General features: G+C 39.8%; 1 protein-coding gene across 1 annotated transcript in view; it reads right to left on the reverse strand.

The window, feature by feature from the left end:
- CFAP161 (cilia and flagella associated protein 161) overlaps window positions 1-25,826 on the reverse strand; it is a 72,546-nt gene that overhangs the window by 5,435 nt on the left and 41,285 nt on the right. The gene's annotated exons all lie outside the window — the stretch shown is intronic.

Below are 25,826 nucleotides of genomic sequence, written 5' to 3' on the forward strand. Positions count from 1 at the left end.
CTCGGACGTGCCCAGCGTGGGCGGGCTTAGCGCAAACGGCACGCTGGCAGACGGGAGCATGCCTCTCGAATTTGTGTCCTCTCAGGAGTACCCGCCAGACCGAGATCTGGCAGGGAAAGGCCCCGGCAAGTTAAAAAAAAAAAAAAAAATCTATAAAAACAATATCCGTTTGGATTCCCTTGTGTTTTTTGCCCAGTCCGACAGGAGCTCTGAAAGCAGGAGGCCAGCTTTCCCCTGGGGCTGCTGGGCTGAGCCCCTTGCCTTCCTGCGGGGACGTGCTGAGAGGGCAGCGATGCCGCTGGGCCCAAAGCAGCTCTTCATCTCCTCACGCCTGTCTGAGGGGTTTCTGATCGCCTGGCTTAACGCTCACGCCTTTGCAGGCGTCACCGTACACGAAAGTGCTTCTGCTCCCGCTTCAGTCGTGTCGTGGTATACTTGCACAAATGGAAGATGCTGAAATTCAAGAATTTGAGCCGAGCTGTAGTCTTAGCGCGGGGCTTTATTTACAATCGAGTAGCCTTTTACACTCTGTAATGGTCAAGGAGGTTGCATAACGCAACGAATGAGCTCATGACGCTAACGCTACAGTATTGGTGAATATCGTGAACGCGTTAGGTGAACGTTTTGATGACAAATGTTTTGGTTTGTTATTATTTTAGTTTTGAAATCTACTACGGCAAGATAGGCTAAGTGAATACGCTGTGTGTTTACTTTCCAGCTAGCTTAAGCCAATGATTTTCAATGATGGTGTAGATCCTTGCACAGGACATTTAATCCCTTTACAACTATCATGGGTTTCTTGCAAGCTTACTGTTGTAAGGTTTCAATGCTGGACAATTTTAAAAGCTTAAAAGAAAATGTTTTTTGTATGGACAGCTGGGCTACATGTTATCATCAGCCAGTTTTGACAACAATTCACATGAAACCTGGCTCTTTTGTGGGTTGTTTTTTAAACCAAAGGTTATTACACAAAAAGTTATTCAGTACGTCCCATTTTAAGGACGAAATAAAATGCTTTTTTGTTCAAATAGCACCGCTTTGTGGCCAGTTCTGGTAAGTGACGCTTTCCTATACCTAGCCGTGTTAAAAGCACTGCTGAAATTGTTTAATTGAAATAGAGAGGAAACTTTGCTCATCTTGGCCGAATGTAAAATACTTTTGGAAGTATCAGATGTGATTTGAAATCTGAAGTGTTTTCAGAAAAAGACATTTAATTACTTTCCTGTGTTGCTAGTAGTTTCTACTTAGCACTTAAAATTACATTCATGCTTTTCACAGAGCTGAAGTTTTGATCAGGGTAACTGGTTAATCATAGTGGTATGCAAATGATAAAGTGGATACACTTTTGTTCAAAGCCGCATAATATATTTGAGCTTAAATGATTTACTTTTGCTTATCTCAATGTGCAATGTCTAAGAAGTTTCAAATCTTTTGGGGTTTTTTTGTTTCAGAATTAAGCCACTTTTAAATCAATATTCAGTAATCAATCATTGTTATAAAACTGTGTATTATACTTAGCTGTATTATTAAGAAGAACACGTGCTCTGTCTCGCTGTGCGGGTAGGTAATATAGAGAGTCCACAGAAAACTTCTGTAGTTTTGTAGCCTTATGCACTGTCTGTACATAGTTACTTACATATTCTGATGGAAATATTACATAAAAATAGGTATTTGTACACAAAATTGTGTACAGAAATAGCTCCATGCATCTCTTAGTGGCGTTATGCTGTGACTATCCTTGTCACCTGGAAGACTTTCATTTCTGATGGCATAGTATTCCATGAAAACAAACAAAAAGAGCTCTCTAGAAACGTGTTTGTAAATTGAACATCTTTCCTGCAGGAAGGGTAACAGGTCTATTCAGCTCATCTCAGTTTCCTTTTAAGCAGATAAAATCTATGTTTACTCCTAACAGTTGTTTGCATTATTAAACGGTGTGAAGAAAAGCTGTACTTGTGAAAGAATTGGTCTATGTTTTGTGTCTTAATTTATGCCAGCATACAAATTGACCAGACTTAAAGGTAGATTTGGTTTATTGGAAACAGTAGTATTTCCCTTTTTTCTTTAAGTCTTTGTTAAATAAAATTATAGTGTACTTTCAGAGACACTTCCCCTACTGTTCTAGAGTTACAGTTCTTTTCCCCTTTCTCTTTTCTCTTTTTCTTTTTTTAATGAAAGAGAACTAGATGGTTGAGAAGACCCAAAATAACATATAGAGCTGTTTGAGCCATTAGTTTACATAAAAGGCTGGGCTGGTTAGGCTTTTAATTGCCTTAAGGTTATCGGTAATGTGTGAGATAGAGCATGTTTTAAGTACTTTAATAGGTAAAAGCATTGGTACGTATCAGTACTACAAATCATCATCTTTTAGTCAAAGCTGGCAAAAAGGGCAAGGTCCGACTAAATACGAACATAAATTAAGTCCAAGAAAGTGGTATGCTATCTTTATTTAGAGGAAGTGGCAGAGCATTGAGTTTTTCTGTGAGCTCTTCCACTGATATACCCTCTTATTTCATGGTGGAAAACGTTATTTTTACTTGTATCTGCTGTTTGGCAATTTATGAAATTCTATTCATACTGAAAAAAATACTAAAACAATATTTAATCATACGCAATTAAGTCCAGAAAGTGGACTATCTTTATTTAGAGGAAGTGGCAGAGCATTAAATTTTTCTGTGAGCTCCACTGATATACCCTCTTATTTCATGGTGGAAAACATTATTTTTATTTGTATCTGCTGTTTTTTAATTTATGAAATTCTATTCATACTGAAAAAAATACTAAAACAATATTTAATCATACGCAGGTTGGATGAGAATATTTTTAATACCTGCCTTTACTGCCTTGGGAGAGTATCTATGTTGTTTCCTGTTTTCCTTTGTTTTTCCTTTTGAAAATGATGAATGTGCCAAATTTGATTAACAATAATGGAAAACATTATTTTTATTTGTATCTGCTGATTGGCAATTTATAAAATTCTATTCATACTGAAAAAAATACTAAAACAATATTTAATCATACGCAGGTTGGATGAGAATATTTTTAATACCTGCCTTTACTGCCTTGGGAGAGTATCTATGTTGTTTCCTGTTTTCCTTTGTTTTTCCTTTTGAAAATGATGAATGTGCCAAATTTGATTAACAATACAGACTCAATAATACTGCACAGGAGTAAAACATATGTTCTTTGGGATGATCTGTCTCCTTTCATTTTATTATTTCATACTAGCATTATTCTGACACATGCTATGAATCAGAGCGTAGCTATCATTTTTCTTTGCTGTTATTAGGTTTCTGGCTATTAAAATGATTAATTTGCTGGTTAATAATATAACTTCAGTTTCTTATTCTAACCTATTCCCCAAATGCTCATCTGTTCACAGCACAAAAAGAATTAAGTAGTTTATGTGATAAGATTTAAGGATTGTTGTTTTGCCAGACGCTTGTACTGATGTCTCCCATTTTGGCTGCGAATTTCAGCGTGGAGTTTTCTTGTAATGCTTGTTGCTGAGGAGCAATCAACCTGTTCGTGGTGTAGTAGTTTCTGAAATGTAGTAATCCATTAAACAGGTCTCTCAGCCTACCTTTTACAAGAAAGGGGAGCAGGATGCTTGCGTGTTGTATCGGCAGTAAGTTTCCTGATGTAGGTACACAAGTGGAAATTTTCCCAATATTAGATCTGGTTGAAGACATCCAAAATTGCTATGATTTCTCAGTTGGTGTTTTATAACCAAAAGATTCTGCTAGGGAGAGAGGGAAAGGGGAGGGAATAATTTGTGATGCGTCTAAGACCGCCAAACACTTGCCAATTAAAGTTTGGATTGAGTTACCCGCATCGTCATGGTATTTTCATTCTACCGGTCTCTAACTTAGACTTGTACAGAGCATGCCCTTTAGAGAAGTTGTTGTATAATGGAATATTTTCTCTTCAAATTGAGCTGTTTCATCATGACTGATCATGCTAGCTATTTGAAGATTTTCTCCTCTGCCTGGCTGAATCTTATTCGGGAGGTGGGCTTGAAAAACCACTAGAGCTCTGAATCTCTCAGAAAAATGTTGTCATTTCAAGAGCAGTAACTTATGAAAAGAATATTGAAATATTAAAGTATGTCTCCAAGGAATAACATTGTATTTTGCAGGGAGATCCGTATTAACTCTGAAGAAACTAGAATTCTTTCATCGGCAAGAAATAGCTCAGCTGAGAACTACTGTGTACATTAGCACAAGCAGAAACACCATTAACAAAGCTATATTGCTTCTTATGTTTATCTTTATCTTTTCACAGGACTGTGCACTACGTATGTCTACCCTCAGGTAATTTAAAAATTCTTATTTTCAAGTTATGGAATATTTGTCTAAGGTATCGTGACCAGAACAATGAGACTGGCCATGTCATTGGCTAGGCGAAAGTTTTATTTATAATTTGCAGTATTTAATGTACATGATATGATCTCAGCTGACTTCTTTTAAGCACTATTTGCTAGGGACCTACTTGAAGAGACTTTTGTTAAGTGATGTTCCACCCTATTTCCAATATATTGAGTGCACTGCATTTACTGAACTACAAAGTTCTGTCATCACCCACAGGCACTGACACAAAATCATTGTGGGTGAGGCGTGGTCCTATTTATAACGGGTGGAAATCAGGTCATTGTCTCTCTTGTTTACTGATCTGTTTAAACTTTGGTTTCCATGAATACTCATGCTTGAGAGTTTGAAATTTGCTTTTTGTTAGCAATTTTTGCATATAAAAAGCAATAGCATGATTGTCTGCAGGGAAAAAAAAGCCCTGAACTCCATGACTTTAGTTTGACTATGAGGGTTGTTCAAGCATGCAGTCCTGCCTGTGTGAAGCTACTGCTCCTGAAACTGAAAAGCAGCATTTTTGCATGACCTCTTGTGAACCCAGATCATTCTGTTTCTTCCCACTTTAGGGCTAACTATAGATAGTGCTTACGGTGGCCTTTGCTTCTCTGCTCAGCCTTGCCTGCAGCATGATCCTTATCTTCTGCTGTGAATTGCCTTTGTGCATCAGTCGTGGCCCGGTTATGTCATGTCTCTCCTTTTGGATTTTACTTCCCTGTGATGATAGCGTTAAGATAGAAAACAGTCTGTTCCCATAGTTTTCCACAGTGGAAATATCTGCTTCAGTCTCTTGAAGCAAAGTAATGACATTTAAAAGTAACACTCGAGATGCACGTTAGTCCATCTTCAAACCTTTGCTAAATTTGCTTGTTAGAAGCTGTATCCTGCTGGGCCCACAGCAGAAGTTTATTTGTGGTAGTCAAGGTTTAGAGATAAAGAAACGTTAGAGATCAGAATACTTTATTTTGGTTTAAATGAATCTGTATGTTACATAAAATGAACTGTTAAGAAATAGGAACAGAAACTGACTTATGTATTTATACCACAAAACATGAATCAGTTAAATATTTCTGGCATAACAAAAAGGAACATGATGAGAATCTTTTGTCCTAAGGGGAAAAGAACATGTGTATTGTAATTGTTTTTAACATTTTTTGCCACCATTCCACTATTTATGGTTTTGATTTGGATGACCTTACTCTGGCAGTGTATTTATGTCAGACATCACGGCCTACAGAAAATATTTTATATGTCTGAAGACCCTGGCAACTGTTCTAATTTGAGACTCTGAACGTTTTGGTCTTTCTTTGTCGCTATTGGTTAGTAAATTAGCACTTCTTAGTCGGTAGCTTGTCTTTGTGCCATGGGAGAGAAATGTTATTTCAATATAATGCTGAGGACTCAAGGAACCAGCAGAGCACAAATAATGTAATAAATAACAAAATAACTAAAATGGTCATTGCAACGTACAGCGTATCTGCTGGTCCAGAATGAAGAGCTAGACCATTCATTCTTTGAACACCTGTTCTGGGGAGAAAGAACTTCCTTGCTGAAATAACGTTGAAGTATTGGTAAGCGTCCTCCAGTTTGCTCTTTTCAGTGGAATGGAACGATACAGAATTGGCCATTTTTCTCCGATTTTTACCTGAATCCCCTGAAAAACGGGGGATTAGCTGGGGCTCTTTAGAAAAGAGGCAGCATCTCTGACGGCAGGAATAGTATTTTGTGCTCCGAGATGAGAGCGCTGCTCTGTTGGTGTACGTATTGCTCACCTAGAACACTGGGCACCTTCCACAAGGGGGTGCCTGTACTCCCTTCTTAGCAAAGGGAGCCCCTGAAAGCACCACTGAACTGCATTTCTGTCTCATTAGATATAGGGAACTCTTGACTAAGGTCCACTTCAGAATAAACGGTGTTTAAAATGTGTTATTTATCTTCATTGAGAAAAGGAAAGCGCAGCTTTCCCGCCTCCTTCAACAGTGTCTCCGATGGCAGAAAGCTATTTTCAATCATATATGCAGAACTAATTAGAAGGTAAGCATACGTTATGAAGATCACCAGGCCGTATGCATTGCTATTATTTAAACGTCTGGGAATCCATCTAGGAGGGAGGAAGCAGATATACAAAAGAATGCACAGAGTCATCCTAATCCATACAATCTGTTCATATCTTACACGGTCCCTAAGAAAATGTGTTTAATCTTGGTAGGAGTTACTGAGGAGTAATATCAAATAAATGCAGAAGTTTCAAGGCTATTTAGCTTTTTAACTAGTGCTTTCACATGGAAAGTGAAACCCCAACTATCTTTGAGAAACCTTAAGCAGTAGTAGCTATAGGAAACAAGAAATGAAAGAACAAAATTAGTGATATAAAAACTAACGGGCTATATTTGGTGGGAGAAAAGCCGATAGATTTTTCTTCTTGTTGCAAGGTACACCAGTGATGTAAATGGACCCGTATTTGCATAAATGACAATCAAAGAGGGAATACATTTGCATTTAGCTCCATTTTACATAGTCTTTTGGCGTTAAAAACTGTTTTCTCTTACAGAAGTCACGTGGGGCTGGAGTTCTCTAACAATCACTAAATCCACACAGCATTTTTTAATCTCTGTTGATCCTGGCAGCAGTCTTTGACAAAACTTAAAGCAGCAATGGTGTCTCGCAGAAGACTGGCATGATTTCCCATGATGTAACAGGGTATGTAAATGATTCAGTAGAGTCAACTCTGAGATAAAAAATTTCTGAATAGAGATGGTCATGCAGGAATGCAAATTCCAAGGCTTACGAGTACAAATATGCAACTAGGGCAACGATGCAGGCTTTTATGTCAAAATATTAGTGAATGTGCAAAATAAGAAAGAACTGGTTAAGTTAACAAAGAAGTTTCATGTGGTAATCTAGGCTATTTGTATATGATATGACTTTGGGAAACTGCGAATAAATTCAGAGAGGAGAAAGGTGAATTAACCTTGGGAGACCAGCTGGATCTGAACACTGGCAGGAAGGAGACAGAAAAGTTTGCCTCTTAGTGGCTGGATGGAGGAATAAGTGGCATTCTTCTGATTCTTTCAGACTCAGGGCATGAAGAAAATCAAATCTGACCATGTGGTTCTGGTTGATAAGGAATGCAATAGTGTTATCATGGCAGAGAAGGAAGCTTTAGAATAAACATATTTTTTTTCCCCCTCCTGTTCTCTTTTCTTCCATTGTTCTGCTCCTCTTGAATTCCATTTTATTTACTTTTGCTACCTCTCGAGTTGTTTTCTTGATTCATTTTGTTTCTTTTTCCTAATCCTCTATTTCGTAGAATCTATAAAGGCTGCTTAATCCCTTGAGAGTTCATAGGCACTTCAGACGAGACTTTACTGTTACGGGTATTTTTGCTGATAGGAATTCCTGCAGGTACTTACTGAGCATCATACGTATTCTCGGGTTTTTTTCCATTGTTTTTTGTAACCACTGCTCTCTTTTCCTTTCCTCTTGTGCTTATTTGTTATATCCTGTCTAAAATGTAGACCACAACAAAACTGAAGGGCAGTGCCTTAATCCGTTCTGAAAGGTATATTGAAAATCCTGTGGCTTCTTACATATCTTTTATAAATATATCCCATTTGGGAGTGTATTTATAACATTATTTCTGTAGCAAGTGTCTTCTGCTGGCTGCATCTCACACATTATGAAGTATGAAAGTGACCGAAAGCAACAATGAGTTGTGGAAATTAGGTGTGGCCTTTCACAAGTTGCAGGGACATCCCATGGTTGGGTGAAGTTTGGAGAGTTTTTTTCATAACAAGATTACATACTTTCCTACTTTCAGTAAAAGTCTTTCTATTATACAGTCTGCACTGACTTATAATAATGATTTTTAAATCTGTTTTTCTTCCCCAAAAATGTTTGTGAAGTCTTGCCAAGAAAAAAGAAGAAAGCAAACAAACTGAATAAACATGTATCTGAAAGAAGAAATGGTTGTAACATAGTATGTGTCTGATTCTTCTTTCTGTGTATACCTAGGAAATGCAAAACCAAGACCTGCAAAAGAAGTTCTTAGGAATAGCCCTGGCCATTGTAGACTTCTAGCAGAAGCTGATCAAAGTAATGAGCCTCAGTCTGTAAAATCATGAGGGATGATTCTGTTCCCATCAGCAGGAAACTATTCTGCAAGCCTGGCAGCATCTGTTACTTCTTAATTTTTTTTGCATGTCGTATTTTGTGTTGTTAGGAATCCTGCACGATTCCAGTTAAACTTGGAAAGCTGGGGGACAGCTTTGTTGCTTTAATAACTTCTGCTGCTCCTGTAAAAGGTTTATATTTACGTGCCAACTTAGCATGCTTAAGTTACTACTAAGGTTCACTGTTCTCATTGTTTCACATATCCTGGCATGGACCAGTCACTCATTTAATTTATTCCTTTGTTAGCCTATGTCCAGCTGGGGAACTGGTAATCCTAGCAAAGGCTATCAAACATGGCAAAAATTAAACTAGATTTTTCTTCAAGAAGTGGTAAAGAAGATACTTAACTACTCTGATATCCTTCTCACTCTAATGACAGATAAACCTAATAGTAATCTGCTTATAGTGCATAGCTGTGTTTACTTCAAAGCATGCTCAAGATTAGCTAGAGGAACTTCAACAGGTCAGGAAGGCAGCTGTTGGTCTCTGTGCTTTACAGGTAGAGAAATTGAAATAGGGTGTCTGTGCTTTACAGGTAGAGAAACTGAGGTAGGGTGAGCAGCTACCCGATAGAAGTTGATCGTGAACTTTGAATTTCTATGCTCAAGAATACAGTCCCAATAGCTTTTGAAGGGTCTCCAGCTAATAGAAATTCTCTGCCTTCGTAGTATGTTAAGTGATAAAAGCAGTCAATAATAACTCTCCAGCAAAGCCTCACATCACTCTATTATACTTAGCTGCAGTTATAAACAAATTTTCAATTGTCTATGGAAATATACATATGTAAATAATTCTTTAATCGTTCCCTCAGTTTTTCCTTTCTCACTAATAAATATTTCACTTTAGTTCTGTGCTCAATGTTCTTTTCCCTTTCCATCTCTACCCAACCTTTTCCCCTATGTATTTCATAACATGTCCTCCTTTATTGTGTCTTCCTCTAACAATAACATACCAGTGAGATGTGTAATCTTTCAGCGTGGGGAAATAGTTTTTATAGCCCAAAAATTACAAGTTGGAAAATAGGGAGGAAATGTTACGCATATTGAAAACTCCAGGAGTTTGGGGACCACAGAGCAAGCTACCAAACTCCAGTGAGCGTTCCCTTAGCATTCATCCATTTTGATGTTTTCAAACTGAGGTCGGGCAGCACGGAGGACCAACTCTGGATTGTCATCTTTACATTATTAGGTCAGCTCTTATAGCTGTAAAAACTTCCGGCTGGAGCTTCAGCCTTCCTCACATCTGAGACAAAACCAGGGTATTGGGTACACTGGATAATACGTGTTATCCCTGGGAGGCACGTGAAAACATGGACTTTGCCAATTTTGTTGGCAATTATTACAACAGTTGTTGAGAAATGCTGATAGATTTTGCATTTTTTGGTCAGGTATAATAACATAAATTAAATTCTTCTATGTTATCATTTTCATTGCTAGGATTACTTGCAGGCTTGGAAAGAGAAGTGAGCTTCTGAGGAAAAAGATTTTAAGGGCAGTTTTCTTCCAGTATAGTTTATAATCGCTTAATGATTTAAGATAGGCATTTCAGCACAGCATGGCTAAGTGGTACCTGGAGCTGTCCAGATTTTTTGTGTTACAGCTGGAGTAACGTTGCTTATATGCTTATACCAGTCATTAGCGCAAAAAGGAAAAAAGGTAATTCAAAGCACTGAAATTAAAAAACATCATCCTTATAGTAATTTTTATTGTCCAGACTGTTATCTGTAGTGTTTCCATGCTTGTCTCTAGAAGCAGCTTGCTGGTAGCAGATGGAATCTTGTAGTGGTCTTACCATTCTTTTCAGCAACGTGTTATTCCCATGTATTCCTGTGTTGTCCTAATCCCCAGGCTTTGACATGGTAGAATCCTGAATAATATATTTGTATATTTTCTGAAAAATGTACTGAGGTGCATTTTTACCTCAGCTGTCTAGACAGCACAAAGGTCTAGAGACAAAGCAGGCACTGGAGGCGATGACAGAGATATTATATGGACATGAAGGGTGAAGACAGGACGTTTGGAAAGGGAAGTTGAAACCTGTAAATGAGATTCAAAGAGGAGATGAAATATGATGAGTGTCAGGCAAAGCAAATGATAATTCCAGCAACCTTGTGGATACACTGGAGAACAAGGCAAGGATTTCAGGAAGGAAGAGGAGGCAGCGAGGCAGAATAATTTTTCTCAGTGTGGTCAAGAGCAAATAATGCCTTGGTGCTTTTTTCTAACAGTAGCTATTCCAAAGCGCTCTGGTCCTTGGGAATTGATTTGTGCTGCAGGTTACGCTGATTATTTCTAGGGTTTGCTGAAGGTAGGAGTAGGAAAATATTTTTTAGTGGCAGTCAGTCCTGCAAATAAGTGTTATAGCACCACCATGTAATTAATGCCAAATGTGTCATCATGCCTTAGTCACTGAAAGGAATTTAGGATGGATGTCTGTTTTCTCAGTGAATAAAATACCGTTTCACCCTAATTAGACTCATTTTTACTGAGGACAGTGGTTAAATTACATTAACAATACCTCCTCCTTCAATATTGTGACAAAGAGAACAGAACATATAATATATTCTACACAAAAAAAGCAGCAGCGTCCACCTGTGGTGATTTTAATTCTTTGTTGTATGATCAAGTGAAAAACAAGTTCTGTTGAGTAGCGAGCAATACAGATATTCAATGTGCCATTGTCTTCAATGGATAACTGGCAGTTTTGTTCGGCGATCATTATGGGCAAATGTTTCCCATCATTGTTAATATCAGGGCAGTTCCTGGTAGGAGGTCCACCGTAGATAAAGCTTCTCTGCCTGTGAATAGTTTTACTCTGTCTTTTAGACTCTCTGTAAGCTAGTGAAGCATGTGCAGTTGCACAGTCTCCTCTCGGTTTGCACCACCTTTAGCTTCATTGAGGTTGGCGCGGTGGGTAATGAAAAAGGTCTGAGGTACGTGGAAGTTTTTGTTTCATATCTCAAATCAGTCTGATGTGGTAACAGCATCTTTAGAATAAAAAAGTAAGCCTATTTATTAATCCTGCATCCCTCCAACTGTTTCTCCCTCAAAAGTGGTAACTCATTCATTGCATTCAATGATTCTTAGAAATTGGGGCTATGGGTAATCAACATGTTATGTTTTCTTTATTGTTTGTATTGCTTTAAATGTGACATTTTATGTTGTGAAAGTACCTAGAGTCTTAGGCTGTACTGAAGTAGTCAGTGAGCTCATGAGCAGTGAAGGAATACTAGCCAAATAAGAAGTGAGCATAAATATCTTTAAAGCTTTTAGCCTTGCAAATTTATGGAATAAACATTTGTTTCAAGTCTCCAAAAAGCAGAACTGAGCTAGTTCATGCAATTCCTATGTGTACTTTTCAGTTCATTCATTTATCTTTATATTTGCTGACACTGAATTCACATACTACTCTTACGTTAAGTCAATTTTTATGTAGAGTTTGGTTTCTTGTACTCATGAGTACAGCATCTTCAGCCTTTTCTTGTTGTGGAAAAAGATTTCATTCTTAAGGTGTCCTTTTGCGAGACCCGAGTAGACCTAAGCATTCAGTAAAGCAAGAACAAAACCAGAAGACTTGCAGACTCTGAATTATATTACGCCTTTCTGTTTTTCTATTTAAATTTTCACTTGTAATGTCAAAATCATACATTCTCGAAATTGCAGAGGAAGGGAATATAAGCAAACTCATTCGCTTGTTTTTTAAGTTAGTTTGAAAATGCTGGCGTCAGTGACCCTTTGATACGCATGAGCACTGAACAAACTAAGAGTTTTAAAACTCATGATCTTGTTAAGTTTTGGTAAAACTTCCGTAAGCCGCTGAGCTTACCCTGGAGTCATTCACTAACAGGCCTCTCCATTTTGCAGGTCATTTTACTCTAGGATTGTTGAGCATTCTCGGCTGTTTTTGGTGCTAATAAAATAAGTTTAGCGCAAGCAATGTCATCTGTTAAATCCTCCAGGTACATTACTGAAGGTATTTTGTCCATTGCTTTTTTCATGTAGGAGAACGAAGTGTAGTTCATCCACTAGTTGTGTATCTATCAACCAGTGCCAGTCCTACATGTACGTTCTGTATTTTTCTTCCAGCTTTTGGAATAAAGTTGCTGTAGACTAACTAATCTGGGAGCTAGACAGTAGGCCTATTATCCTGCTAGTGTTTGTAATTACACAAAATCCAGCTGACACGGGTGTAAAAGTGATAGATGGGCCAGCAAATTGCACTATGCGTCCATATCTAAAACCAAAGTGATTTATAGGATTGACAGCAGACTACCTAGTTCAAATACCAATTCCGTGTGCCATTCAGTTCCTTGTGATTGTTTCGTAGTCTTTGCATGGCCATTAGTTCGGATTTGGGTCCAGTCCAAAGACAGAATTCAGGCTGATACCATGTTAATTCGTGGGCTTTGTAAAACAAGTTGTTGCGAACAGTCCACTTCCCGGAGAGGAACATCGCAACAAACACAATCAGTTCCTGCAGTCTTGATGATAATCTCAGTGAAGAGGGAGAGAATGGATTGGGACATATGATCCCATCAGGCCAGGACTGGAGTCTCATGGAACAATGCTGTGGAAGAAACTTCGTTGCCTTTTCTGCTTGTGTTAAAAGAGGACTTGGCTTCTAACGTTATACTGCCATGAACTTAAAGCAGCTGCTAATTCATTTGGAAAGGTGAAACCACAGACAGTTCTGAATAAATCAATTTAAAGAAATGACTGTTTATCTTCCGTCTTCCATCATATTATAAGGGCACAGATTTGCTAAAGCTGCACAGCAATTTATTTTTTATATTTTAAAAAGATGAATTATAGTTTAGATTGAAAAAGTACAAGCAAGCGCTCGTCCTTTGACCTGGAACCCTTGAAGGGAGCTGCTTGCAAGGGTTGGGAAGGTCTAGCCAAGTTGTAACAAGAGACCTGTCAAGCAATGACCCCCATTTCTGGGGTTTCCTGCTGCCCAGGAAGAGGGTCACTGGAGAAGGTGGAGGCGCCAGCTGTGAGAGCGCCTTGTGGGAGAGGACGTGAGAAGACATGAACTGACGCAGGTTTTTGAATGAAAATCAAATGTCTGGAAGCTGCCTGTAGGTGATGTTACAGTGTGTGAGAACAAAGGGGTCTAAGAAGAGAGTTATCTACATTAGCATTTTGGGGGCAAATCCCAGTGTATTGGATCGGTTTGCAGAATAGTTTTGGCACATGTGAGCTAGGCTGTTCTTGGAGAAAATTAAAGAAGAAACTTCACTCTAGGTTTGCACCTCGTTTGCTCCAAGCCCTGATGGGGACATTGCAGTCTGTACCAATGACTGATCCTTTGGCTGATGTAAAACCATACGTGTGGGAGACATTTAATCTGGGGACCAGACTAAATCTAGTCCAAAGTGAAACCCTAGAAAAGTAGATTGTGTAAGCATAAAGGCCTGAGAACAAATTGTTTTGGTATACTGATCCGTTCCAAATTACTTGCTAATGTAGACATAACGTATGTTGACAAACTAGCAATTATTCAATTCTATTTTTATCTTTTATTCTGAGAATTACTCCAAACCTCTGCTTTAGTGCTTTCTGGTAGAAAAGCAACAGCTACATCTGTTTCTGCAAACCGGATTGGCCATGCATTTGCTCTTTAGCCGAAAGTCTCCAGTAGAAAGATTTGAATCTCCCACCCAACCATAGATTCAGGAAAGGACATACCGAACCTGCCCTAAAATCCTGGGCTTAAGTGTTCTGTAATTTTACAGCTGGAAAGATGAACACTGCAAAGACACAATGGAACTGTGTCATCCTTGAGATCCTCATACAAATCACTCATTCCCCTACTCATCATTCCATTTTCCCTCACATTTTATGGTGTAAAGGTGATTCATTTAAACAGACAGAAGAGAACAAAATACCGCTAGGCAGAAATCAATCTGTCTGCACAGAAGCTATTTTTAAAGCTGTTTAGAACAGCACACACTTTTTCCTGAAATGTGTTCAAAGATCATCATTCATATGACAGAATGGTGTGTGTGCTCATGTAATTTCTGTTGGATAATTTGGATTTCAGAGAAAACAGGAGCTGCTTGAGAGCTAAGAATTGCTAAAATGATCAACACGCTATCATCTGAACTCTTGAAAATGCCCATAAAAATGGCATGTCAGTAGTGGATTAACATTAAAAACTCTGGTATATAACAGGAAATGATGCTTAAATCTGAGGAAAACAATAGGCAGTAAGAGCTTTTGTATCTGGGAAGGATTTCCATATTTTATATTTGCTTGTAAACATGGCATGAATTTTACTGAAACACATGGGGCAGTTTTAGTGATTTACATGTCTGAGAACTTTCCCTGGTGACAAAAATAGCAGGAATTTTATTTTTAAAACTTAAATAAAATGCTACCTAATCTGATTGCAGGGGCTACAGAAATTTCTATTTCTACCTACTGATTCAGATCTATTAAACTGTATATTCCCCAATCAGATGTGTAACAATGCTGCTGGTTTTCAGAGCCAAATGAATCATAGAGAGATGACACACCAACCAGGTCTCAAGGTGCTGGCATTCTTTCTTACTTCTAAATTAATGATTATTTTAAACCTTATTCACACGATTAATCTGGGTGTGTAATCTGTTTGTGTCAGAACAACAGCAGTGGCGTGAGGAAAAGTTCTAATTGTTAAATCTTAATTCCCTCTGTCTCTGGGTACTAAATGAAATAGGATATACCGTCTATTTTCATTAAAGCTATTCACCTGAAATCTGCTTACAGTTCTTTTCTAGTATAGCTCTGAATTCACCGTTCACAACTGTTTCCTGGCAGTGCTATATTGTTATTAACATTCTGCCTTTTCTGTTTGGCTACTGCAGAAATAACTGAACTGGCCGAACCCCTCTGGGTGACAGATGACAGCAACGTGAGAAAAAACGAAATTCTGAAATGAATGTCCTGGAATGGGGAAATCAACAGATTGCCCAGAATCACACCTGAGCCACGCATGGATCAACCAAAGATCTGAAAACTCCAGCGTGATTGAGTTTTACTTGGGGATCTCTTTTAAAAATTCAGTGTTCGCATACATAGTTATAAATTTATGTTAATGAGAATTACTGTGGAGAAACTGAGGCCTCCAGGACTACCTGTCGTTTTCTGTTTGCCATCTTTGTAAAAAAGAAAATTGAACTTATCTTTTTAATTTGTCAGAATTCATGTTTTGTTACCCAGTGGCACAAGTACTTCCAGCCTTTTAAACCTGCTTTGCGGTTTTAACTTAGTTTTGAGAAGAAACTGATTTATTTATTAATGATTGAAGACGTTTAGTAATGCAGGGTTTCTTTGAGTTTTGCCAGCTTGGATTCTACCATCTCATACAGCAAGATGTTATATCATCTGAAAAATAATGCTTGCAACAAATAATGGAAGTGAATTAGTAATCTCAATTTCAAGGTCAGTAGTACTTTTTGTGCCTAGACACCTATCGGTGCTTGGCACTGCTGGTCTCCGCAGGCCAGAATATGGGTTTAAAAAGACAGCAAGCTAAGAAACCTAACCGTTACTTAATGACATACACGTGGTGACTGCAGACATGGTGCTACTGGGAAATTAATCAATTCCTGGAGTCCCCTCATAATTAGGTTTGCAGCCTTGAGGGAAGAGCTATGGTTAAGAAGATAGAGAACGAGTTCTTCTAGAAGGAGGGGGAAAAAAAGCCAACCTTGGAACTCTTTCAAAAACATGGACAAAGGAAAAATAGCCTTTAATTTATCAGCTTAATTAATATCTAAATATAAATGCCAACCTGGCCTCTCTCTGCAGTCTAAATACTCACTTTACTGTATTTTGTCTGCTGATAAGAACTGGAGGCCATTGAGGCAGCTGCTAGACAGGCATTTTCATGCCACTGTTTCCTAGTGCGTGCTAGTTTGCCTAATGGAACCTGAAAGCTCCCAAAAATGCTACGCCCGCTTCCATGTTATGCTTTCACATGGAAGCAAAAAAAAATCTCAGAAAAAAAATCACATCAGAATGTCCAATTTATACACCTAAATCTGGACATAGAATGATGAGAAGACGCGGTGGATCTGTTACGCAGGTTCCTCTTCACGCAGACCAGTTTTAAAGGATTTGTGCAAGCTAAGGAAAGACTGATTAGCTCAGGACGCAGAGCAGAGCAGTGTGATTTGTGTTGTTCCAGCAGACCAGGGTCAGAAGCCTTGCAAGCTTGCCAGACAGTATTTTCTTTTCCCAAATTAGAAGTTGAGTGTGCCAATAGTAGGTTTCCTAGTTAATTCTGAACTGTAAATTGAGGGAGAGCCAGGTGCCCTGGCCTCATCCAGAGTCAAGAGAGCGCTAATCAGGGAGTCCGTAGTATCTCACTGCCGTCAAATTCAGCAGGAGCTGTGAGCCCCTGGTTGCCGTACAAGGGGTACGTCAGCCAGTCATTGGCGAGAGCACCCTAGAAGTCAGCCCCTCTATTACAGCATCTGGGTTTAAAAAGAAAACTTGGCTTTTCAAACATCTAGCTGATAAAAAGAAAAAAAAAAAAGGGAAAAACCCCAGCACTGCGGGTGCGTGCAATATCAAGAATGGAGAATGTATGCCATAGTCAATAGTACTTTCTCACTTTGAGACCTCCTTCCATTATGAAAAAAGCAGCAAATTAACTCTGATACCTATCTACTGTGGGACTGAATCATCAGCGAAGTTTCTTTTTCAGTTCTTGATAGTCCTTCAGTACTCACGTGGCAGATACCCTCGGCCCAATCACTGTCAGACACTCGTTTGTTCTGTACGTGCATAAAATGATGGCTCACGACGTTTGGGGGTATGGAATGAATGTTACATGTTGCATTGCTGTAGTCTGCTGCTAATATTAGAACAGAATGAACAGCTCACTTCCTGGAGGCATCAGCAAGCTTTATTTGCAAATTTTTTCAGTGGTATCAGACATGTGGAATAAATTATCATAAATTGCTTGTGATTAAATGTAAAGTACCAGGCGGATTTGCAATAGTTAATCCCTTTATTTCTGGGGTCTGCGAAGAGCAAATTAAGCTGAAGACTGATATATAACTGGTTTTCATTAAAACTAATGCTCTTATATTATAGTATTGTTTTGTTTAATTATGGAACGTAATTTTGGAAATTATAAGCTTTAGGAATAAGGCAGTTAGCAATGCGTACTGGCCTATAACTGCTGTTATTCTGTATAAACCGCAAGTAGCAAAAGTGATATTAGAAACATTAAGACTTACTCCGACGTTTCATAATAAATTAAATCTTACTTTGTACTCACATATTACATGGCTATGGCCAAAAGCAGATTTTTCCCCTAAATTCTGCTGAAAGGTAATCTTCTATTTCCATATATTTTGATTTCAATAAAGTTTTGGGAGACAGTTTTGCTTTCCATTTAACTAAAATAGATTAATTTCTGACGTCTGAAAGGGTTTCCTGAGGTAAATGTGAGTCTATGTTAAAAAAAACCAAACACCTCAAACAAAATGAAGTGAGATTTTGTTAGCATGCAAAAGAAATTATTCTTTTTTGGGAAGCCGTGCTCCTTAATACTTTTAAAAGGCACATTTGTTTGCAAATCAGTCCTTCTGCAATGTTATATACTACACAGTAACATGACTTTATCTGCAAAAGGCTCACTGGAATTACCACGGGTTGTGTGCCTGGTGCACGGCATAGTGTGAGTGAGACAAACGTGGAAGAGACCAACGGAACCAGCAGAGTGAGGAGATTACGTGCTATGGTGTTCTTGGGTGTGCACTGATTCACCCAGATGTCAGGAGAACATCTATTTCCTGGTTTTTTAATTATGATTTCAGCTATTCTTCACTTCCAAAGATCATGAAATAGCAATAGTTTCTCTCTGGCCATCTCCGTGTATTTTAGTTATTGCCTGTTTTGGGGAGAGACAGCTGAATGGAGCGGGAGAACCAGAGAATAGCTGTTCAGCGACGTGTTACTCTAAACTGGCCCTGTCTTACTAAATAGGGCTATTTTTTGTTTTGTTCTTGCTATTGAGAAGTGAAACCCTGAAGTAATCCTTTCACAATTTATTTTAAGTAAATTTCCTTCATTGTTACCTCTTACAATGCTGAAATGTGAATTAAAGATGAACAAAAAGAGAAAGCAAGCAGAGAAAAGTAGATGCACTTAGTTTCTCATTTGGTTCCTTCTTTCTTTCTCCTTCTTCTCCTTTTAGGTATCTACCAAAGGAGCAGTCCCCCCCTGATGTTTGGAATGGAAATGCAGCCATGTCTCGTGATCTGGACAAGAGGTGCTATCAAGATGGTCGTCTCCTTCAGTGGCGGAGAAGGGAGTTCTGAATTGCTGGTAAATTCTCCGGGTCCATACAGCAGCCCGATCCTGTTGGCTAAGCATGTTCTTTCCCCGTAGTCCCTGTAAAGACATTGGCTTAAGTGGATTATCTACATGGCTACAAGAGTTTAGAGGTAAACCTCTGAGCTTGCGGTTCCATGAGGCAAGGTGAGCTGATCTAGTAGCTTACCGCTGCTGAAAGGATAACCTTTTCCTTTGCTCCCAGCTAACCGCACCCAGCGCTTACTCCGTGTCTGGTCCAGCCCTTGACAGACTCCTCTGCGAGCCACTTCACCCTGTTCACCCAGCATGAAAAGGGAAGAGTTTTCTTGAGTTAATAAACGGAATGGTTTCACGCAAATATTTGCTTAGTGCCATGGTTGGTGCAAAGGGTGGGACCATGGCAGAGAAGGGAGGAATGGCATAAGAGAGAATGGAAACAGAATCTTCCCCCTTTTTTTTTGTTTTGCTCAGACTCTTGTGAAACTGCGCCATGAGATACAGCTCTTACTTACTTGGGGTTTTTTATTGAGGAGGAACACAGAAGGGTTAATTCAGCTAACTGGAAAATAGTCTGTTGTTAAGGGGAAAGCAAAAGGTAGTGGAAGAGCATCGGGGGATGCTTTGGGTTGGTATGTGCGCTGCTTGTTTGCCCTGCTTATAGTCAACGTTCTTTTTAAACAGGTGCCAAGCTAATTAGGCAAGGTCTTTTCTTCAACTCAGTGGCATTTCTGTGTGTGCCACATGATACCTTTGAAACACTGACTTCTGTATCGAAGGAGCAGAAGGCTGGCGTCGAAAAAGGGGAGAATGTGTGCCCGCATCCTTCTTGACAAGGGAGAGCACTGGGATTGCAAGGAATCTCTGAATTAGGGTCTGATTGGTCTGATTTCCCTCTGTATGTCTTCTTTTTCCATCTGGAAATTTGTTTGCTGGAGGAATTTGAGCCTTTTCTACATTTGTCCAGGATTTATGGATGTTCGGTAGATTAAGCAGAGATGCTGCAGCTTGGAGATTCCAGATACGTTCATGCTACATGTTCAGAACAAACAGAGAGCGCATTTGCAGGAAGTCAGATGGGTTTTGGGCAGTATCACGGAAGCCTGCTGTGGAGCTAATATGAGTAGTCTCGATAATTCCAACATGATCCAGAAGCACTGGACTTAAGCATTTTATAAGTATGTAGTTTTCACTGTCTGTGAAATCTTGCGAAATATGACAGCCAAACCCTGCTGTAGAGAATTGTGGGAGTGCGGCACGCAGGAATAGGAAAGAGTGGAAACAAAACTCGTAGTATCGGTACGTGCAGCGAGCCTGGCCAAAACACAAAGCATGCTACTTTTTGTAAATAGAACTTGTCAGGGGTATGTTGAAGGCTGTGAACATCAATTCAACAGAAAGGAACTTTTCCTGGAAGGTAGGATTTTCTTCTGCTTTTCCACAAATTTTGCCCAATTGGCTGCCCCTACTTTTCAGCAGGTGCACCACGTTCTCAAGCACTGGTACGCAGTTCAGTGTGTCTAAACCCCGGGGAACAATATTCCTTAAAGTTTTTGCTGCACAGTTTCTGTTCCATGGCACTTCACACATCCTTCCCCCCAGGACCCACCCTGTCTTACTGTTGAAGGTGGTACACAATCAGCAGCCGTCTCCTTCAGTCGGATGGGTGTGCTAATAAGCTAAAGACAACAGGCAAAGGAAATACTATTCAGAGGCCTTGAGGTCCCCAGGGCTATGACTCAGATTTGGGACAGGGTGCAAGGAATTGCTTTATTTGGTATCTGTTGCCTTCTCAAGTGCAGTGTCATTGTTAAAAGTGAAAGACTGATGTACTCAATCCTTTCCTCCTCGTTTTTAAGGGTGAGGTATGTGGATCATATTCCTGTTAAACAGTCATACAAGGTTTTCCACGTTCTAGATGTAACCTGGCAAAGGCTGAGGAATCCAGAGTTAAGACTGCTGTTGCAGACATAATTAACTCCAGCGCCGTTACGTGTAATACAGCTACACAGTTCCATATGGGCCATCCAGTGCCTACCCAGTTCTGTGTAATGGGTTCAGGATACTAGTTCAAGTGTTCCGATTTAGCATGGGATTATATAAATACCTCACAACAGCTGAAAAATTTCTAAGAATGTAACGTTTACAAGATAGCAAAGTAGAAGTGGGTGCCCTAACTGCAACCGTAGCAGAAATTACCGGTGTCACGTGGCATGAGAAGAATGATCATAGTAGAATGATAATTATAATCCTCTGACCTGGCACTGATTTGCAGAAGTATTGTGGCTGTTGTTTCTGAATTCTTGGCAGAGAATTCTGTGCATCCTAAAACCATTCCTTCAATCAGATACCACATGCTTTAAGTTTTAGGTTATTTAAAAGACTTCTTTATTTGATTCGGTCTTGGGTTAAGTTTATAATGAAGGAGAAAAGAGCTCGTTAACAAACAAAGCAATGTTTTTATATGCTGTGGTTTTCCAGCTAGTGGCTCTTATGAGAGGTAAATCACTTACACGAATGCACTAATATCCACCGTAGAGCTTGTAACCCACCGCGAGTTTTTGCAACAAATAAATTCTAGCTGTCTTCTGACTGCAGTCAGGACTGAGGTTTGCTAGTACCAGCACACCACATGTGTTGCTGTACTGTTACTAATTGCGAGCAGGAGTTACTGAACAAACTCGAGGCAGGGACTGTGCATTCAGTTTCTTACACTGCTCGCATGCACTAATGATCAAAATGGAAAACTGGGAATGCCGCATTTAAACCAAGTCTGACAGGAAGGATTAACTGGGGCAAGCACTGAATTGCACTTGACCTTGAATGTTTCTGAAATATACAAGTAAGAGAAGGTAAATACTGAACGTGAGGGATATCCTGATCCTTTTATGTGAGCTCACTATATGGCAGGAAGGGGGGGGAAGTTACTTTTACTTTTTGTGAATGCCTAAGGATCTGAGCATGCTCTGTCGAGCAGGATACAGAGCAGACTGCAGCTCTGTTCTGTGTCTGTTAAGGAAATGAGCCCCACCTCAGCTAAAATGGGCAAAACATCCTTGGTAAACAGAGCACTGGGCAGAGCTTACACAATTAGCAATTACTCCATGAAACCCAGGCTGGCCGCTGCCCAGCTTTAACTGAACTTTCATCCTCCCACAACATTTTGTTTAGAAACTATTTTTATTTTTAAACAATAATACTCACTAGCAACACCCATCCTGGAGGACATCAACTGCTCTGACAGCTATCCCAACGCCTGCTTAAACTGGGAACAGCAGATGCCATCTCTTCTAACAGAAACGATGAAAAGTCAGTGACTAGTACTTAATGTCCTATACATCTTCATTAATGAAAGGGAAACAAATTGCTCCTACAATGCTGTATTGTTAAACTCGGTCCTGCACAAAGGGTTCCTTTACAGTCGTCGTGACAATGCGTTCTTCATGATGGAAAGTGAGTATGTTGGAAAGCTGTCAATCAGGGAACAGGCTGAAGCCCCTAAAATCGTCTCTGTCCTCAGATTGGATTCAAACTGTGCGCCAGAGACAAAAAAGTATTTTGCTGATTCCAGTTTATGTGAGCAAGACTATGCCTTAGTTTCCTTTCAACAATCAATCTCATTTTGTAATCTGGCAAAAAAATTGAACCTTGAGCCCTCTGCTACTTCCAATAACGGCTTAGAGCAGCTCCCGGGGGCGGCCAGCGAGTGTTAGCAAAATAACTGCTTGCTCTGTGGCATTTCAGCAGTTCAGAGTAGCTGGGCACTTGCCCAGTTACTTGAAAGAATATTAACCACTGATGGTCCCCCAAACCAAGTACCTCCTACCTTTCCTACCAGCATATTCAGCTCTTCGCAATGCACAGGCTTCGCAGCGCTGTTAACTGGCTGGTTACACTGTAAGTCTAGTTACGTTGCAGCCACAGCCTCCTCTTTTTGAGAACAGAATTGAAAGCACCACATATCAATAGGAAGTGACGTAGAGAAAACACCAGGATAGAATTCACTTTTGCTTCATAATCCAATTACTTTGGATGCACTGACTCAATGGGGCTATTCCAGCTCTGAGAATAAGGCCTGCTCACGTGAATACGTGCTTGGAATCCCAAGCTCTGCCAATTCGTGCTGGCACGGCTGAAGAGATTCCTGCTTCCAGCTCTCTGCCTGTTCTCCCGCTAGATGCTATCAGGCCAGCGGGAGGGGTGGCTAGCTAGACAGCGTTCCTGTCCTGAGAAGCCGCAGTCTGCTGTAGCAGAGCAAGCTGCCGTGAAGTTCAGCTTTTACTTTCTGCTGAGGGCTCCGGTTCGTGGTCCTTGGTGGGTTTTGACTTCAGCAGCTGAAAAGGTTACTATCCCACTATCACTCATAACGCCAACAAAAACTGTAATCGGAGCCTCCAATCTAATCACGGGGGGTTAAACTCTGTTCTTCAAAGCTGTGAGCAGTATGGATCTGTCAAAATCATTGCTTACATCCAAGGTCAGTAAAGTCAACTAGCCAATGTGTATTTATACGCATATACGCGCATGCTTTTAAATACACTGCTGCCAGATAACTATGATCTCCCAGTGAGTGTTTGATTCCTATATGGTTCTAAAATCAAGTTGGCTTTGTCAGCAGTTTGTCAAATCATATACTGACAGTTTTTCACACCAAGAGGAGTAGTAGCAGAGCGGCATTGTGGGAAAAGTGATTTACTGCACACGTTATAAAGGAAGTTGCTCTGAATAATATTTATATTTATGATTTCAATGAGGTCATCTGGGTTTTTTTCTCAAGAATGGAATAATTTGTACTCGGCCCTGGTGAGGCAGCACCTCGAACACTGTGTTCAGTTTTGGGCCCCTCACTACAAGAAGGACGTCGAGGTGCTGGAGCGTGTCCAGAGAAGGGCAACGAGGCTGGTGAGGGGTCTGGAGAACAAGTCTGATGAGGAGCGGCTGAGGGAACTGGGGTTGTTTAGCCTGGTGAAAAGGAGGCTGAGGGGAGACCTCATCGCTCTCTACAACTCCCTGAAAGGAGGTTGTAGCGAGGTGGGGGTCGGTCTCTTCTCCCAAGTAACAAGCGATAGGATGAGAGGAAACGGCCTCAAGTTGCACCAGGGGAGGTTTAGATTGGATGGGAGGAAAAATGTCTTTACTGAAAGAGTGGTGAAACATTGGAAGAGGCTGCCCAGGGAAGTGGTTGAGTCACCATCCCTGGAGGTATTTAAAAGACGAGTAGATGAGGCACTTAGGGACATGGTTTAGTGGGCATGGTGGTGTTGGGTCGACGGTTGGACTCGATGATCTTAGAGGTCTTTTCCAACCTCAATGATTCTATGATTCTAATAAGAAAATTTTGAATGGATGCAGTTCTGTGTTGGTGTGAGGAGCGATCTTGATTTTTTGTGGGAATGTATCAAAGAAATAAACTATTGGTCTGATTTAGAAAAATAATTTAAGACCTCTTTTGGGAGTATAGTCTCCAAATTCCTACCTGTTGGGTGTAAAGCAGGCAGATGTCTGGATTTGCTGAATAAAAAATTACGCCAGTAGATAACTGTTTGGAATTATTTTGACTGCAGCCAGCAAATATATCTCATCACTATGGTTGCAAAAACAAACACCCACCAAAGAACTGTATCTGACACAGAGAAAATAATTAAGGGAAATGGAACAATTTGCAGCCTGTATTAAATTCTTCACGTTCCCTCACACAAATCAGTAGTTAGAGAGGTGAACTCTGACCTTGGTGTGGATATTCTGTTTGAGTTCTTGCCACTCTGACAGTAGCAAATAGGGTGAACGTTACTTAAAAGTAGAAAGGAACTTGAGGTGTATCTTCCTACTCGGAACCACTCCGTCCCACATTTTTGATGATGGATGAGAGGAGGTTAGAATCACATCTCTGGATTTGAATTCAAGAGTATAGTTTTGCTTTTGAGTCCAAACTGAAAATGATTTGGTTTTTACCTCTGGTTTGGATGTAGTTAAAGATAACAGGACTTCCCAAAAGTGCCTTACTCTTAAGAGTTCTGCCAGTTCAAGTTGAATGGGATCAATCCATAGTTAAGCACGTAATGCAGTTCTATACCACTAACATACATAATTTCCTATAAAATGTATTCGTATGTTTTTAACTCCAAATATTTTTCATTAAAAATAACAACAATAAAAAGAAGAAAAGAAAGGATTATATATCCAGGGTTAGATATCCATAAAAGGAATATACAAGTCAGCAGAGATTTTAGTACGAGGGGCACAGCTCACATTGGAATGGCTGCTGTCCTTCCTTGTCGGTGTGTGGTGCAGCTGCTGAACCATCAGCATTTAGGGCCAGGCTGAACATGAAATTGATGCTACTTTTTCTGAGCACGGTTGGTTGTAAATAGCCATTCAGCATCATCTCTTCCAGGACCTGAGGTGACCCTTCCTACCAGGGCAACCTTGGAGAGAGGAGAAGCCAGAGTAAGAAATAGTGCAGCTGTCCCAAAATAAGGCACCAGCATTCATAGAATCCAAGCTCTAAGATGAAGATGACACCCCTCGCCCCCCAAAAAACCCAACAAATAAACAAAAAAAAAACCCAAACACCCAAAAAAACAGCTCTGTGGAAAAAAAACCCAACAAATAAAAAAAAAAAACCCCAAACACCCAAAAAAACAGCTCTGTGGATAAGAACCTCAGTCCCCCAATCTCTTACCTATAGTTTTCTGCTCAAGACCGAGCTCAGTGAATCGTCATTCACTTTGGCATGAGCGATTCTATGAGGACAAGCTATAGCAGCAATTGTAATGTCCTTCCTCCTCCTTCTCTCCCTCTGGAAAGATCCAGTTTCTCGTAATAGTTCTGAAAGATGGTGCACATCCATGGGATATGCATCCTATTCTCTGCTAAGAAGATGCAACGATGAAATAATATGTATAAAACTTCAAAATACTCTATAAATTCTTCCTTCAGAAAAATGTGAGTATTCCTTCCCCACACCCCATCATTT

This window comes from Aptenodytes forsteri, unplaced genomic scaffold, assembly GCF_000699145.1.
Source record: "Aptenodytes forsteri isolate BGI_AS27 unplaced genomic scaffold, ASM69914v1 Scaffold1, whole genome shotgun sequence".
NCBI lineage: Eukaryota > Metazoa > Chordata > Aves > Sphenisciformes > Spheniscidae > Aptenodytes > Aptenodytes forsteri.